Here is a 16,080-nt window from a genome sequence, read left to right as displayed (position 1 = left end):
GCCCTCCAGCGGGAGAGCCCTTCCAGCTGCGGCACTGCTGAGGCAGGAAACCTCCGCGAGAAGTGTCGCCTCCGCCGCCGCCCTTAAAGCCGGTCCCTTTCGCCGGGAGGGAGAAGAGGCTGAGGCTGGGAGAGGAGCAAATTGCAGGGGAAGGTAGAGATTGTGGCAAACTTTCTAGCTGCTTCTGCGTGCTGCTGCCTCACTGGTGGGAGTGTCTGCCCATAAGGAACTGCAGAGCCCAAACCCAGGAGCCCTGGGGCTCCAAAAACGACTTCAGCCGCCTTTGGAGGAGGAACTGCCAGCAGTGCAAGATTTTGCATATACGGCTGAGTAGGTAAGTTGGGAGCGGCATAGGTGGATTGAAAGCGTGGCGTACCACAGGTGCCCACTTGGAGACCCTCTTTCACAGGAGACCTGCAGCTGTCAGCCGGATAGAGACTGGGAAGAGCAGTCCCACGCTTGTGGTCTCTTCCATTTCTAGAGTTTGAGGCCCCTCTAGCAAGGGAGGGCACCTGCTGTTTTGATTTCTCTTGCCAACGTGGAACTTACCTAGTTTGAAAGTAAAATTCTATGGTTTTGGTGTGGGCAATGTGTACATACCTCTTAGGGCAGCACCACCTACCTAGTTGCTCAGGAGGGGACTTCAAAACGTGGGATTTCAGCTCAGGAACATAAAGTATTGTTATAAGGCTGTTGTAAAGGTCTTTTGTTGCAGGTGTTTGTTTTTTTTTTCCTTATTGTGTGTCTGGTCTGTTCAAGCCGCTCTTAAACTTCCTGAACTGCTGCTAAACTATTGACTTAGTGGCAGGTTGCATTTCTTTTAATGTTGTGCGGTTTCTGGTATAAATTTAGCTTAAAATCCTTGTGAAAAGTAGTTAATGCATAGTCTTCTGGCAAAGTAATAAAACTAGGATACAATGTAGAATATCTCTTGTTCAGTTTAGTCCATTTCTAAACATTTTGTTTCATTTGAACACGTAGGAAATCAAACATCTGTCCTCAAACCACTTGGCAGCTTTTAATTTATGCACAGTTCATTATACAAGTGAATGGTTCTGTAGGAGTATTAGCATAAACTGAGCAGATGCATGGTTCTTCATCTGAGACACCAGGCCTTACAGGAGTTTTTGGCAGGCTTCACTTTAAACCACATTTATTAAGTGCTTTGTCCAAAATCAATTTACTGTTTTTAATTATATTTAATATAGTTACTTAGATGTATTATTATTTGACAAGGCAGGTTTTTTGAGGCTCTATAGCCTAAATACTTTCTCACTGTGAAACTGTTAACTTTTTTCCTTATTTTGCCCTAATTTAAATAATCTAGGGCTTAATTTACTAGAAAGATCAATGTGCTTGCTTCCATATTTCTTTCCTTTTAGGTTGCTAGTTCAAAATCAGACAGATTATCACATTCTGCTGAAAAGCATATGCTTGTCTCTGTCCTTCACAAAAACATTCCAGTGTACCCTGGAAGTATGTCAGTCTTAGAGAGCATTGGACAAATTGAGTGGTGATCGAGAGAAACTTTAGGTGAAAATCTAAGGGGACAACAATAGTAAGGTGATAAAGGCCCCTAATGAAGTAGATTTCTGTGCTGTCCTTGAAGTGAACTTACACAATGGAGAAATGACAACTTGGAGAGAGCAAATACAGATTCTTTTTTTTTTTAAGTCACCAGTTGGTAATCTCAATATAGAATGCTTTTACTCCTATATTTTAAATATTGAGCCATGGATGGCATGTTGATAAGCATCTCCTTTTCTGCATTGTAATACTGTAGTTGTAATAGTTGTGTAGTTGTAGTACTGTAAGACAAAAATTCATTCAGAAATGAATTTTTCAAGTAGACATCAGAAGTGTTATATCAGTGATACAGTATAGTGAAAAACTGAAGATTTCCTTATCAATGCAAAAAACTCAGCCCACACACGTACCTCCCTGTCTCTGGAAGAGCTGAATAAGAGACTTAAGATTAAGTATTTTTAATTCTAAAGCCTGGAGTTATTTATTTACAGTGTATGAGTATAGCATATTGAAGGTATGAAGACTGAAAAGTAGTGTATAGATTTTTAAGGATTAACAAAATAAGTATTGAAACAAGTGATGGATTTAAAAAATAAGTAGCCTTTTTAAAGGAGCAGAAAATATAGAAGAAGGTTTTTGAAGAAATGGCTCATTACTCTTAAATCTCCTGGAACAGAAGTGATCTTTGAAGATAGAAGTATTTGTAATAAAATTGCATGCCTTTTCTGTTTGGATTTTTTCCCCTAATTTTGGTGGGCTGTTGGCCTACGCTAGTTTTTGATGCTGTTTGTGGGGAGTGGACAATACAGATGCTGTGACATATTATTTAGTATGGCTGTGGTATTGCACTGGTCTACACAGATGCTGCGGAGATTAATGTAACACTAGGTCCACTGTCTTCAGAGATCTCTCCCTGCTGGGAGAATTGTTTGTACCATGGACACCACTGTCCCCAAAGATGCTGTGCACACTAAGAATGTCAGGCATCCAGGCACCACTGTCCCAGCAGATGCTGAAGACCTTAAGAGCTGCTAATAGCAAAGTTTTATGTAACACACATAGGTCTGTGTTATGTTTCAAACAGAAAGTCTATTCTGGACGTTTCTTAACTCTCCTGAAACCCAGCTGTTCTAATGAGGCTCCAGGATGTTAGTAACCACAAGCATCTCCTGTGTGAGGATGCTTGCTTAAGTTAACACTAACAGCTACCACTGTTTCTCTTCCCCAGAACAGATCTTGTGGGGATATGGGTGATAAAGAGAATGAAGTACTTCTTACCAATATAACTGGTTTTGGAAGTCTGTGGCTGTTGCTAGGAATTTTCATAAGACCAAAATATGAAGTAAAAGTGACTCAGCTTTAGGGAAACATGGTACTTACCCTCTAGCTAACATATATGCAGTATCTGTAAAATAAGGGGACTACTGTGCTTTGAGGTCATGCTTGTGGTTGCTGAGTAAAACTTTCTGCTTACTGTCTGTCAGGTGGGTCCTGCTTGCAATCTGATGGTATTTAAAAATGTTGGAGTCGAGTCTGTTGTATAGAAGAAACAGTTTGTCAGAGTGTCTCAGGCTGTTGAGGTGATCATTGCGAATAGAATGGTTTTTAATGAAACAGTGTTTGGGTTTAGATCATCAGAGAAAATAATGAGTGTCATTAATCAGGAGAACTTCACTGCATTCATTCTGACAAGAGAATTTTATAGCAAAAAAAGCATGTATTACTTATTTTTTTCAGGAAAAAAAAATAGTTTCTCCAATATGTAACTCCAGAATGGCAGAATGTCCTGTTTATTTGAAGGTCCCTGAACAAAAAAAATCAAATGTCACTTACCCTTGCTGTCACTTACCCTCCCCAGTTGATAGAGGTTAACTTTCAACTGCCATGTATAAATTTTAAGAACGTTTCACTTACTATTGATAAAGTTTGTATACAAAAATGAAGTTGCTGATCTTAGTAGATCTGTGAGGGTTCCGAAGTCAGATCTTGGCAGTCACACATTGCAATGTCTTCCTGTTCCTAGCTTTTCTGCTGGCTTTTAGAGTTCATCTCTTTCTGCTGTGTTCTGTAGTCATTTCTTCATAGTGATTTCCTCAGGCTGAATCTTACTAGGATCCCGTGCCATGCAGTAAGCTTTGCACTAAACTCTGCAGTGTTGTTGTGTCTGTGGTTACTGATGCAAATTAGGATTAGAGTTGTACACCTGTTTTTCCTTGGGGAAATGCTGAGCCTCTTGGGCACAGCACTGAACGTTTTCAAAAGTTGCATCAGCTTAATTTGGTTGATTTAAGCTGAACTGGTGCAGAGCATTTAGGAATATGTTTGCTTAAGAATGGCTAAATTTACAAGAAATTCCCTCTGGATTATTTTTGATTTAGAAGTAATCTGAAATCTTAAATGGCATTAAGAGAGTTGGATTCAGTTTTTCAGATAAGATGTAAGCATATCATGGCTGAAACTGGGAAGAAAGTTTAAAGTACAAATAATGATTAACTGTATCTTCAGTTACAGTAAGGTTACTTTGATGGTGAGATTGATATCACAAAAGAAATCAGCGGAAGTGAGCAATAAACCCCAGGAAGCTACTTATATTTAAGGTGATTTTTCTAACCCCCCATCTGAGAGTTACAAACTGCCTGCAGCAGTTTATGATCACAGGTTTTCAAGGGTCCCCAGGCAATTATCATGTTCTTTGTGAAATGCTTCAGAGACAGGTTTACATGTTAGTTGTCATAAACCAGTATGGCCCCTGTAAAGTTCTGTAACCTCCCTGCCTTTGGGAAAGGCCTTTTTGCCTACACTGCCTGTTGCTGTCTTAGGCCTGCATCAGTCTTGCTGCTACTGTAAGCTTAAATATTCAGAGTGAAGTTTTAAGTACTAATATGGACTAAATACATATAAATAAAAAAGCCCAATATTAGTACATTTGTCTAAATTAGTATATTATTTCTGTCTTTATGCAAGTTCAGATAGCAAAGTGTCACTAAGAGCTATCGAAACTAACTAGAGTTTGTGTTTGTAGTGTCTAACTTAGAGAAGGATGGGTTTTTTGTTTTGCTTGATCATACATCCATGATCATAGTTCATGCCTCTAATAATAGAACTTAAATTTGATTGGGTTTTTTTGGTTGGTTGGTTTTGATTGTGTGTGTTTGGTTTTTTTAAAAATCGAAGTTAACTATAAAATAAATGGGAGTCTTTAATCCTATCAGAGTGCAGAAATCTGTCCAGCCTCTAAGAACAGGCCTCTTGGATCTTATAAGACCTAGCTTAAAGCCCTAAGCACAAGGTGATGTTTTTCATTTCTTGAAGTATTATTAGAAGTATTTTGGCATATGCTACCTCCCGAGAAAATCTTTAATAGAACTCCTGTGTCAGTAAAAGTCCTTTATTAAGAAATCTCTTGCTCTCACTACTTGGTTTTTTAATGTTGAAATATGTTTGCATTTTCTAATCTTTCTCTTTTTAGAGTGTGTATTCTGCTTAGCCTCCTAAGATCTTAAACTGTTGTGTGATGAGTGCTGAATGACTTCTCACAGTTAGTTTCAGCCATGTGAAATGTACATAACAGTGACAAAATGTTTACTTATGCACACACCCAAGTTCCTGCTTATGTTCACTCTAGTGCTGGCCAGTTGGTTAAAGGAGCAGAGCTAAATAAGGAGACAGGGTCTCCAGACTTTTTTTATCTGGTTTCAGCTGTGTTATGCTTATGTCCTATCCAGGAAACTGAATTCAACTCTATATGCTTCATTTAATATTCCAGGCTACTGCTAAATCAGAAATAATGGGGCAGTCTCCTTATTTAGGTGACATAATTTGCTGAAGAGAAGCATCAGTAGAGAAGGTCATGCCTCATAGTCATTAATTCTGTCTTTCATCTGGAGGGCATGATATAATCCTGTAGCTTGTTGATAGTTATAGTATGCTTCTACAGTAATTACAGTTTATTTGATTATTTTTTTAATTTCTTTTTTTACTTCCCCACATCAGCCTTGTAAATGGGAAACTGCACTTACTGTCTGTAGATGCTTTATGCCAAATACTACTGCCCATGCCTTGGTTTGAGACTGAGCACAGGCTGTATTGGAGCAAAGTGTTCCCATCACTGCAGTTGCTTAAAAAGGACATCTTAAAAGCTGTAATGCTGTGCTACTGTCTTAACAGTGCTAAAACAACACTTAATGTAGAATTCTGTTTCATCTTCTGACAGTTATTCTGGTTCAAATTTATGTACTACAGTATCAGTAAAAAAAATCAAAAGCATTTAAACTAAAATTCTGAAAGCCCTGTTTTGTTTTGGTGGGATTTTTTTTTCTGTAATACTGAGAGATATTAATTCTTATGACTCTCATTTGGATTAGTTCATTGGTGCTGGTTTTTTCTGGTAACTTTTTCAGGAGTGTATAGAAACTGGATATGTTGTAGCATAAAAAGTTAACTCATGTTACTTTTAGTTCCTTTTTATTAGGAGCCTGACAGAAGTCCTACCAAAGCTTGTGGTTTTTCCTGTTTTCATAATACTGTATTAATCTGTAAGGATGCCAGGTATGAGTTCCTTACAATGCCAGTCTGAGAACCATGAGCTTGTCTTCATTTGATTTTACTCAGATTTTGTTAGTTTGAGTGTCACTTGACAAGAGTTCATTCTTGTCTTTTGTCATACCATCTTGTTCTTTTAGAGGCCAAAACTTGGCTCTAATTTATAAGTGAAAATTAATACACTTGCTTGAGCTGCTGTTACTGAAATGCAGATGCTGTTGTTCACAGAATTGTTTGCAAGTTACTTTGAAAGCATGTGTATGCTTTGCATGCAGCTATAAGGAATGATCTTGAAATTTTTGGGGAAAAAATCAAGTCTACTTGATGTGGAAAATGTGCCAGAAAACTAAAGCTGGTCCTCCAAAGTGAATCTCTATTTACTTCCATTCTGTGAGAAAGCATGTTGGCTGAAGTTGTTTGAATCCTATTATTGACTATTAAAAGTGCTCATGCACTAACATAGGAAAACAGCACTCCAGTTTTTTTGTTTTCCTATAATTTTTTTTTAACTTTCATGGTGGACTTCAGTCTTGTGAGGAAGGGCTGTGGCATCCTGTTTGGCACTGAAGCAAGAAGTATTAAAGGCATTGTTCCTTCCAAGGTGCCACAGTGAACTTAGAAGGTAAATTAGGAGTTAATATTAAGGCAACTTATTGAAGAGTTTAGTGTTATCAGTTTGAACTTCTGTCCACTGCAGTGCTTGTATCCTGAGTTTTCAGATTATTCAAAATTCATCTTTTTAGTGATAACTATGACTTTGAAACTGAATACTACACATGCTGCACAGCTGAATGGCAAGTGCTTTCCAATGAGAATGGTTTTCTTGTTGGCCTTTGTTTTGTGTTCTGCAGTAACCATGGTCATTAGCTTCCTCCATGCAGGTCTTAAAAAATGGCTCAGCTATTTCCATATGTGCAAACAGACATAAGTGTTAAGATAAGTAACACTTCTTCATTCTTCTGTTTGGAACAAACTATGTAATCTAGGGTGGCATAATGTGTCTCTCTCTGGTAAAGTCAGTAAATTGTACTGACTTTTAAAGGTTAAGATGGATGAAATAAATCTCAGCTGACCGTCAACATTGCAAGACACAATACCTCAAATAGCCAAGCTTAAGTTGTTAGGCTAAATAAATATACTTCTTGCTCTTAAAGTATTTTTCTTTGATGTGAAGTGCTTGGGGTTTTTTAAAGTGTAATTTTACAGATTGCAGGCAGCTTATGCTTTCTTGTGTGCCTTACTTCCTAGTCACTAGACAATCTGAACTAGGTAAGGTGTGTGGCTTAGTTTTACTATGCAGAATGAATGTTCCCATTAAAAGTTTGTTTGTTTTTTTTCCCTTAATTTGTGGTAAGATGAAGTTTATATTAAAGTCTTAACCATCATAGAAGTTGACTAAACTCTTTACCTCTTTTATATTTGAAGAGCTCAGAACTGAATGACTGAATTTAAAATGGGATACTATGCCCCTTCCAAGGCCTGGAGGGCAGAGGAGAGTTGTAGGAAAGCAGAAGCTCTCTGTTCTTTTATTCCGCAGCAAGGCCAAACACTAGAACCATGTTCTCCTACCTTACTGTAGCTCTTCTGAATGTGCACACATATGTGCTTTCTTCTTATTCTCTCTCTGCATCCCGTGGTAGTAGAATCAGGAACAAAGCTTTTAGTTCTGCAGGCCTTTCTAGAACATGTGACAGAGGCAACACAGCTTAGTCAAAATGTGACTATGATGTGTGTAACATACAGATAAAGTTTGTTCTTATCAAAGTCTCTATTGCAGTTACAAGGACAGCTACAGGAGGAATATTGTACTTTGGCTTCCATAATTTGCTTGAAGGACTATTATCTTGATTCATCTTCCATAATACTATTATGAAGATGCTTCTGATTTTAATAGTTTGTATTGCTCAGAAGGTTTTAGGCTGATGTTACATAGCTTATAATTTGGTCATGCATTGTTGAGAATGTAGCATGAAAGATGTCCTAGTGTTTATGGTGATATTCTATAGTGTTTCCAATTAGAATCAGAGAAAAAGGCTTTTTTCATCAAAAGGCTTATAAACTGCAGGATGGTATTTTTAGTGTTGTGTATTTGTCATAGTGTGAGTTGAAGGAGAAAAAGACAATCTTAGTGGACAGAAAATGTATTGTTATTTAGGATGATGTTTTATGTTTTGTCACTATTATGACTGTTTTATAACAGTGATTCCACACCTTTCATCTCCTCTTTTCATGAGTCCTGTTGGTCTAGGAGAGTTCAAAGGTCTGAAAGGAGCTTTGTGTCTGTTTACCTCTTAGCCAGGCAGCACCCACCCAGTGATTGCCCATGACATACGTTTGCAGAAAACCAAGCTGTAAGTCAGATAGATTTTCATGCTGGTACATATCAAAGAACATGCATCTTTTTACCTAACAGTTACAGCTCTAGGAGTCTGTGAGGTGTGTGAGCCCCTTGTTTTGTGATTTACTGTCTCCTGTATATGTTAAGAAAGTGGTTTGTGTAGTTAGACTGAACAGTACCTGTTCCAGTTGGTGTTTGTTGGAAGTGTTTGTTTGTTTTGTGTTTGTTTTTTCAATTGCCTGCTGTGAAGTCTGCACGTTAGCTCAAATGTTGGGGGTTAGTGGCAATTCAGCTTCTTCCTGCAAAGTGTCTCAGTGTGTGTCTGTGAATATTCAGTGTTCTGGTGTCCGAATATGCTTAAGGAATTTTCCTGCAAGTTTTTGTCCTGGACACTTCAGGTGATTGCCCCGACTGCCTCCTTGTAGAATAAGAGATCCGTTTCTGCTCTTGCCCCATAGAAGCAGAATTGAACAAGTGCCAGTTCTGTCTAAATCTGTTTTATAAATATTACTGTCAGATATGAGGAAGCTTTGGGAAGCCAAGAACTTTCTCTGAACAATCCTTTTTAGATTAGGTTAGTTACTCATGCTGTTGGATTTAAACTTCAATACTTAACTTGTTTGAGTATATTCTGTAAAGTTCTCCCAGGAATATAGGAAAATGTGGGCTATGGCAGATGCCTTAATTCTAGAGATGTGGCACTTCTTTTCTGCATCAGACCCACACATCTGAGTATTCAATGCTTAGGGCAGCTCACAATGTGCATTATGTGAAAAGTCAATCAGATTTGTTCAGAGGTTGGACTTATTTTTTGGGCTGATTTGTTTACAGTCTTTGCTGGACTGTAACACTGCTGTGTTTAAAACCTGTTTCTTTTGTGTTCTTTGTCTTGCATGAGATATGGAGCTCATCTGGAAGGTTTCAGAGAGGAATAATATACCTACTGTAGGGCATAGATTCTCTTCTGAAGGTCTTAAACTGTGAAATTCTGAGTCAATTTTTGTCTTATGCTAGAACAGCATTTTGCATTCCTTGTGTTAAAAGGCTTTTTTAAAACAGGGGTTTTAAAACTTTTTTCACATTAAAGTACTAGGAAGGAGAGAAAATGGATCTGCTCTGGGATTTCAGATAGATTTCTTCTGTTCTGTACCAGCAAAACTTACCAATGCATGGGTAACCTGTGATCCAGTATTGTTGTTTATACAGGTGTACAATATGGATAACTGCACTTCATGTGGTTCAATAAAATTAACATTGACCTGTCACATAAGTTAAACATGCATGGCCGAGACTGTTTGCATGAGCTTAACTAATTGATTCTGCTGCACTGGCAGTGGAACAGTTTAACATGGCCTGGAAGATGCTAGTATCCCAGCCTGACTTCTGCTTCCAAATAAATAAAATATGCCTTCCTGTGTGACAGCTTTTATGGCCATTCCTGAACCATCCCCATCTTTGTATGTTGTCTTGATAAAGCAGTGTTAAGAAATTCCATGAGCTGGGATTGGTATGGAATGTTTCAGGCCATCTTGGTCTGCCCCAGCTGTCATTAACATCTTAGCACGCCTCTTGAGTTATGGTTGTTACCTAATATAATGTGGAATTTTGATTTCTTCCTAATTGGCTTGCATGAGTCTAGAAGGCTGCTGCCTCTCCTTTGCAGACCTGTAATTGCTTGTGTGGGGGTGTTTCTTGTTTTACAATGTCTGTCATGCAGGGTGTGACATTCACCTGTTTAATATTGTCATATGCATGTTTTGTGCTTCAGTTGTGCACCTTTGAAATGGTGAAGTTACCCACCTTTTAAAGTAGTGCTCAAGTGCAGCTGATGTGGGGACCTTCTAGGTTAAATCCCTGTGAGACTTCCCTTCGTTCCATTTGCTGATGTCTAGAATAGATTTGAATTTAGGGTATTCTTGGTACCACTGATACTTGGATGTGCCATCCTGCTCGTGGCAAGATGATACTCACCCAGACGAGAGTAGCAAAGAGACAGCAAAGACACCTGCAGTGCCTCTAGCTGCAAAATGGCCGTGCAGGAGCAGTTACTACAACAGCTGATTTTAGCAGAGGTTGTGTTGTGCAAGCCCTTGTCCTGGCCTGCATTTAGCCAGGTAAGTACCTTAAAAATGGCCTGGCTTGCTGTAGTGCTGTGTTAATGAAAGCTCTTGAAATCCAAGCCACTATTGGGTCTCGAATTCAAGCTATGCTCTAGACAACAATTTTCTCAGATTATGCCCATTTGTCCTAAATTTAGAAGGCTACTTATAAAGCCAGAATGTGATCTGTGTTTGCTGATAGATGCAGATCTTTTGACATATTTGGTATTTTTGAGGAAAACTTATGCAGGAACACAGCAGAAATAGCAGTATGTAATAAGATAGTGTCCTCCTTCATGGAAAAAGACAGTTGGTAGACCAGAATAATTATTTTTACTGTGCCCTAATTTTCCCAAGTTCTTCATTCTCTTCTTTTAAAACTGCTTGGCATTATTTCCAGTTGAACACTTAGTTCTGTCCTTAGACTTTTGTAACTGATCACAGTGATATTAGTTGATTCACCACTTGTTTACTTAGCTACATAGCATACATTCACATCACTGGTCTCAGGGAGTCTAGAAATGAGACTGACTTTGTCCCAAACAGTTTTTTCAGCTGCAGTTCTGACTGAGGAACAGTTTATAGAATCTCTTTGGCCCTCCATGTTTCAGATAGTCTACATGGCACATCTTTGGCCTCCCTTCCTCTTCCCAAATCAATGTGTATCTAGATGTCTGCTGGACATTGGCATAAGAATGCCATAAAATACTTTTTGGATAATTTCTATAGAATACTTTCTATTTTAAAGTAAGCTTTAGGGCCTCCCATGAAAATGTGACCAAGAATAAGGATGTATGTTTGTAAATCACTTTTTCCAAATATCCTTCCTGAAACATCTTTTTTGATCACTCATTCTTTACTACTTCTGCCCTAAAATTTTTCGTGGACAGTAAGACAAAGGTCAGAAGTAGTCCTGGTTTCCAGCCTGTGGGGTTTTTTTCCTGTGGAAATAGTCTCTTGACTAAAAATTTTAAGTAATGTTACTTAAATGAAGAAATGGAAGATAAATAATGTTCAGTGCAGCACATTGTGCTGCTGGTATGAATGCCATTTAGCAGGCAGTGGGATTGCCCAGCTTGTATTTCCGCTTCACATTCAGCCTTGATTGATTTGAGTGATCATTTGCTTGCCTATGCTTCCAAAGATAACAGGTTCAGTGATGGCCAGAAGCCTTCCTTGAGTACAGCACATAGTTGAAGGTGTGGAAGTTAATACTTGAGGTACATGGTGATACAGTGTAATATACATAATCCTGTGTAGATTGAGAGTTACTTCAGTACTTTCACACCAGGTTTTACCAGCTGGTAGGACAAGATCAATGTAATTTCAGTCATTAATTTAATTTGTTCCTTTTTAGTTATGCTGGGTGTGCATCATGTGCAAGATGTAGGTGTTACAAAGCAGTTGTGTGATGTTACAATGAAAGACTCTAATGATAGCTTTTTAGGAGCAATGATGACTTTTCAGCTGAAGATGCTATTCAGCTGTTTTCTTGCAGAAATAGTTTTAATCTTATATTTTTAATAAGTGGGAATTTGAACCTCACCAACTTCCTCATTTCAGTCCTTTGTAAGTTGGTTCTTTAAATCCTTTTTAAAAGCTCTTAAAAAGCAAAAAGAATTCTCAAACTATTGGGCAAGAAGGGGAAGACAAATAAATGAAAGTACTGATGTGAACGGTGAAACCCTTTATGCTGAGTCTCATGAGCTGCTTGGCATGAAGGAATTTCGTTATTGCCCTGGTGTTCAATGCAGGGTTGTTCTTACCGAAGGCTGCAGTTCAGCAGTGAATAATGAAGAGAGGTTGGAATTATTTTGGAGATGTTTACCTAGGTTCTTAAATAGTAGCTCTGTGAGGGGCAGTAAAAACACATTAAAAGGATTCTTCGCCTCTGTCTATGACCTCTAGGGTGGGGCTGAAATGGAGATAGCAAAATATATGGGAAGAGTATTACAGAAAAGTTTTAGATTATAATTGTTATTATTTTCCACTGCTGCCCCACTGTTAACATCCTCTCAGAAAATTTATTCAACAATGATATCCTGTGTTGTGGGGAGATAGGATAATCACTTCTCCTGCCTGGCAAGCTAAGGAAGTGAGTGTTCTGTTCATCAGTCTGTGGCAGAAACAAAAATGAAGAAGGAAGTGTTGAAGTGCGTAGTACTTAAGTGTTTAGTATTTAAAGCTAAACACTGTCTTTTCTTGATTAAATAATATAAAAAGGAAATATTTTTTCTTGCCAGCATAATGTGGAAAGTATTTTCTTCTATTAATAGAAAGCTTTGAGCTAATGGAATACTTGTTGAAGTTTAAAGAAAACCATGGCACTGCATTGGAAGCTTAGGTTGTGGGGCCTTTTTTTAACTGTGTAGTGCTTCAAGTTGGTGCATAGAACTTCAGTGAGAAACCCAGTTACATATGGAAAGCTTAGTATAATTTTGGTTTTGCAATCTGGAAGCTTGAAGAGTATATTATGAAAGGGTTCTTTGCTGCTTTTCTAGTCCCCTAAGTAAACATGTCTGGATTGATCTTGGCAATTGCTGAAATTTCTCAGTACTCTTGACTTGGTGTTAGAATTAAATTTACCAGGTTTTATTTCTGAAAGTGTATCGACAGAAGCTGGGGATGGGGGGGCAGGGTACTGTTAAGGAAGCGTGTAGTGTATGAGCTAGATGCAGATTTGGATGTCTGAGCCTGTAAACGAACGGCTTGAATGAGGGATCTGTGTATTCCCATCTCTAGTTGACAGGGGTTGCTCATTGTGATGCACAAGCCTTAGGCTGCTTGGTGGTAGGTGTGGCAAGAAGGTAGAGGGGAAGACCAAAATAGGAACTGCATCATGTTTCTTGGTGAGTTTTAGTCACTCTGTTTACTGTGAGCATCATCCCTCTTAACTAGTACTCATAAGTTTTCCAGGCAACTACATCAACAGAGTTGAGCAAGCTGAAAACTGTTCTTAGGGAGAAGAGAGGGGAAGCGAGTCATTGATTCTTTCCTGACCAGTTTTAACAGTGTGCAGTGTGCTAGTTTTCTGTTGTTGGTATAGAGGCTAAAACCCTGGTCAGAATGCCATCAGACAAGGGTGTGTGTGGGTGTGTAGATACAGGTGTTTCTGAAAGGGGATGTTTCTGCTGCTTGAGTCTCTGAACACAGCAAGTGTTGCTGCTATGTACACAGTCACAATTTGTAATATGCTACATGAACTGAGGGATATGTGAAACCAGCTTGTGGTATGATACTAATTAGTTTTAAATATGCCTTGTCCTAAGAACTCATGCAGGGTGAGGATTACAGTCCTATGCTTTTCAAGGACTATTGTCTGTTTCAGGCTTTTAAAAAGGTCAATTATGAGATAGGAGACTCTGTGTACACCTCAGTGCTAAAAAAGCTTTTCTCTGGATTGTGCAGTTTTTATATGTATTACTGCTGATATTGTCAAATGCTGGGCAGGTATAAGCAATTACTGTCCTCTCACTTTAAACTTCTAAGGAGGAGGGTTCTTGTTGCTGCAGAAGGTACACTAGAATGTTCTCAGAAATGTGACCTCTTACATGTGGGAAAGGCTGTGGATGTTGTCTGTTTGGACTTCAGCAGGGCCTTTGGCAATGTCTCCCAGAGCACACTCCTGGAAAAGCTGCAGCCCCTGGCTTGGACAGGAGCACTCTTTGCTGGGTTCAGAACTGGCTGGATGGTTGGGCCAGAGAGTGGTGGTGAACAACGCTGCATCCAGCTGGGACCAGTCACCAGTGGTGTCCCTCAGGGGTCTGTGCTGGGGCCAGCTCTGTTCAAGATCTTTATTGATGATATGGATGAGGGGATTGAGTCCTTCATTAGTAAATTTGGGGCTGACACTAAGCTGGGAGCATGTGTCAATCTGCTGGAAGGTAGGAGGGCTCTGCAGAGAGACCTGGAATGGTTGGATGGGTGGGCAGAGTCCAATGGGAGGAAGTTTAATAAATCCAAGTGCTGAGTCCTGCATTTTGGCCACAACAACCCCCTGCAGCATTATAGGCTGGGGATGGTGTGGCTGGACAGTGCCCAGGCAGAAAGGGACCTGGGTGTGCTGGTTGGCAGCCAGCTGGACATGAGCCAGCAGAGTGCCCTGGTGGCCAAGGAGGCCAAGGGCATCCTGGGCTGTGTCAGGGATAGTGTGGCCAGCAGGAGCAGGGAGGTCACTCTTCCCCTGTACTGGGCACTGGTGAGGCCGCACCTTGAGTGCTGTGTCCAGTTCTGGGCCCTCAGTTTGGGAAGGACATTGAGATGCTGGAGTGTGTCCAGAGGAGGCAACGAGGCTGGAGAGGGGCTTGGAGCACAAACCCTGTGAGGAACGACTGAGGGAGCTGGGGGTGTTTAGCCTGGAGAAAAGGAGACTCAGGGGTGACCTTATCACTCTCTGCAGCTCCCTGAAAGGTGGCTGTAGTCAGGTGGGGTTGGTCTCTTTCTCCCGGCAGCACTGACAGAACAAGGACACAGCCTTAAGCTGTGCCGAGGAAAATACAGGTTGGATATTAGGAAAAAGTTTTCACAGAAAGAGTGATAAAGTACTGGAGTGGTCTGCCTGGGGAAGTGGTGGAGTCACCATCCCTGGATGTGTTTAAAAAGAGACTGGATGTGGCATTCAGTGCCATGGTTTAGTTGAGGTTTTAGGGCATGGGATGATCTTGAAGGTTGTGACTCTGTGATTTTGATGTTGGCACAGCTGCTTTTTGGAAGTAACATAGGGGAAAAATTTGACAGGCAATATCTTCTTAATAATTACTCAAATATTTTTAGGGTATATCACAGATCAATTTAGTGTTATGTAACTTCCTCTTCTAGCTGCCTGATGGCTGATAAGCTGTCACACAGTCACTTTAAAGCACACATTAGTCACTGTGACTCCTCACTGCCCTGTACTGAAAGTGGTGACTAATCTCTGGGTCTGACTTTCCATTATGAAGTGCAACCTTTACCCTTGGTAACTAGGTGGAGGACTTCACAAAATAGTCTAAAACATTCCTGCCTCCTGTGCTGGGTCCCCCTTACCTCACAGCCAGTGCAACTTTTGAGTCAGCTAGGAAAGATTTGAGGCATTTGTTGTGCTGCTAGGCTCTTAACAAATCTTTAGACTTTGCTGTCTCTTTGAGAAGAATCTTGCTTTGGATAGTGGCTCTTAAGCAGTGTCTGTGAAGCTCTAGCAGAATGAAAGAAGCCAGCCTGCACATAAAAGCCTGATCCAGAGGCTTATTTTGGCACTCATTTTTGGCATTTTGTCTGATGAAACTGAGGTAGAACAGTGACTTCCATACTTTGTACAGTGTTCATAATAGACTTTTGTAATGAATAGAAGAAGGTTATGAGCCAAACTTTTTTTTGCAATGTTACAAAATATGCATTGGTAGAGAACCTTTTTGCCTTTATTCAAAATCAGCTGATTCAGAGCTAAATATCACTTCAGGTTAGCAGACCTTTCTGTGCAGATCTGAAATACTGAAACAGTCTCATTTTAGAGAGTATGGGTTAAGCAGGAAGAAGACTTAATCTTATTTTTCTGGTATAAAAAGGTTGTGAGGGAGTCTTTAGGCTTTAACATTG

At 39.6% G+C, this 16,080-nt stretch overlaps 1 protein-coding gene across 1 annotated transcript in view; it reads left to right on the top strand.

Annotated features, from left to right (window-relative positions):
* Window positions 1-28: 28 nt before the first annotated feature.
* SGMS2 (sphingomyelin synthase 2) overlaps window positions 29-16,080 on the top strand; it is a 32,544-nt gene continuing 16,492 nt past the window's right edge. Inside the window, exon 1 of the mRNA XM_005418166.2 lies at window positions 29-334. The gene's annotated coding sequence lies outside the window, so the exon portion shown is untranslated. The remainder of the gene's footprint in view (window positions 335-16,080) is intronic.

Source organism: Geospiza fortis, unplaced genomic scaffold (assembly GCF_000277835.1).
Source record: "Geospiza fortis unplaced genomic scaffold, GeoFor_1.0 scaffold11, whole genome shotgun sequence".
NCBI lineage: Eukaryota > Metazoa > Chordata > Aves > Passeriformes > Thraupidae > Geospiza > Geospiza fortis.
This window is presented reverse-complemented; position numbering and strand designations above follow the sequence as displayed.